The following is a 2,500-nucleotide window of genomic DNA, read 5'->3' on the forward strand; positions in this document are numbered from 1 at the left end:
TCTCAAATTTCTACATTTTCTTACATTTTCTTAATTTAATTAACTTATTATCAGAAATGAACTCGTTTTTAATCAAAAATTTATTAAAACATATCCCAGCACACCACATAATTGTTATTAATCGTGAAATTTAGTCAATATCTTGTTGCTCCTCCTTTGGCAGCAATGACAGCTGCTACGCGGGTCGGCATGCTGTCTATGAGTGCCTGCAGGTACTGTGCAGGGAGGGCCCTCATGCAGCAGGAAGTGCCCCAAACAGCTCGTGTCGGTTCCTGTATTGCTGCACATTCAAATCCCTACCCAATCGACTCCAGAGGTTCTCAATAGGGTTCAGGTCAGGTGACTGGCCAGCACGTACTCCTCGCCACCAAAGAGGTATCCCGTACTATCTCAACGTACTTTGCTGCGTTGATGTTGCTTTCGACGGCATAGAGCCGCCCAACACCACTGTAGCTGAACGCCCCTCACACCATCAGACCACCCCCACCATGCTTCATGGTGAGCAAATCAAGGGTGCTAATTAATTTCTGACGGTAGTGTATACATGTTGAACACAACAAAAGTGCTATGGTGTCTCTGCTGCAAGATACGACCTATAACGAAAAGGTAAATAATTACGAAAGATCAAACACAATAATTACCAACGACAAACCTGAACACACTCATTCACCGGCACAAAAAAAGGGTTTAACAAACAAAGAATATGTTTACGAAACTCATTTTGAATGCAAAACTAGCTACTTCTACAGCCTCACCCAAGTTCACAAGAACCAAACTATTAAGGACCCCTAAAAAGAATCAATTCCAAGTAGTATATACATAGAATATCTCGCCGACCTTAAATTTTGACCAATTGTAGTTGGGTCTTACTGCGAAATCCACAGAAACAACAATTTTATTGATATACTACTGAAACGTATTTTAGAATACATACTAAGTCTTGTAACAGACAACCTGGATCTGCTAAACTACCTCCCTAAAGCCATCAACAAAGATACCATTATTGCATTGTTTGACGTAGTAAACCTCTATACCACAATCCCACACCAATGTGGACTAGAGGCAATAGGTTTCTGGCTCAAAAATTTCTCTAAAGGATCCCAGACAGAATTGAAAGAAGTTTCATCCCCGAAGGATTAAAATTCATCCTTGCAAACATTTTTGACTTTAATGGAAATGTTTACAAGCAAATATCTGGGAGGGCGATGGGTATCGAAGTCGCTCCGATTAATGCTAATTTAGTCGTGGCTAAATTGGCGGTCCAGATATATGAACAATCTAAATTAAAATATGACTTGGGCTTCCATAAATATTTACTAGAAAACTGAAAACATTACTTCGATGACTGCCTTATTCCGTAGACGCAGACATTTAAATAGGTTACTGATTTCAAAAAAGCTAATTAATAGCATATGCTATACTATTACCTTCTCCATGGAATACAGTAAAAACAAACTGCCATTCTTGGACATTCAAGACAAACACAAACACTGAAGCAGACATTCACTACAAACCAACAGATTCTAAACAATACCTGTTCTTCTCCTCATGCCATCTGAAATACACGAAGACTAATATTCCATTTAATCTAGGAAGCAGACTCTTCACAATTGTTTCAAATTTCGAAACTCGTAATAAAAAAAGTCTAGAAATTAAAACAAATACTACATTGTCCATCAATGTTAACAGACAACGGAGTGGAACGTGCCAAAACAATAGATATTCAAGATGTACATAAAATAAAGAAAAATCATTTCAGATTCGCTCAACACTCTTTTATAACAACACAACCTAAAACATAGAGATTTACAAAGTTATTCAACAGAACATTCCGCGATAGAGAAAAGGCCCAAGAATGAAACAAGCACTCGAAATATATAAAATAATCAAAAGCAAAAGACAAACAAAATCCTTAAAAAAAAAACAAAAAATTTTCCCCAGCGCTAAATTATCCTCCACAAATTCCACACCAACAATCAAAAAGTGTGGCCGACCTAATTGCGGGACTTGTATCAACCTCATTGACGACAAAACATAAATTTAAATCAGGACAGGTTTTTACCATAAAAATATCACCAGTTCGTAAAAAAAAAATTTAATATATGCTATTAAATGTAAAGGATGTAAAGGGGATTATATAGGTCAAACAAAACTTACACTCAGAAATAGACTGACAATTCATCGCCAACAAATACGAGATCCTAGTACTAGGCAGATCCCACTGACTGGGCACATAGACATATGTGCAAAAAAAGTTCCCCAAATTTCAAGTTTTCCCACTTTACTTTTGATGAGTCAAAACCACTGACCAAGCACGAGTAAGCAAAGAAAATACATTCATACAAAGCTATAAACCAAGTTTGAATAAACTTTAACAAATTACATTCACCACCAACTACTCACTCATATACTCATTCTTCCACTTGAAATGCCGAATATAGACAGCTAACAACCTAAACGTTGGGCACAAGCACGACACCAACGCACGAATTTAGTGGAG

The sequence above is a fragment of the Octopus sinensis genome, linkage group LG4, assembly GCF_006345805.1.
Source record: "Octopus sinensis linkage group LG4, ASM634580v1, whole genome shotgun sequence".
In the NCBI taxonomy this organism is placed as follows: Eukaryota; Metazoa; Mollusca; class Cephalopoda; order Octopoda; family Octopodidae; genus Octopus; species Octopus sinensis.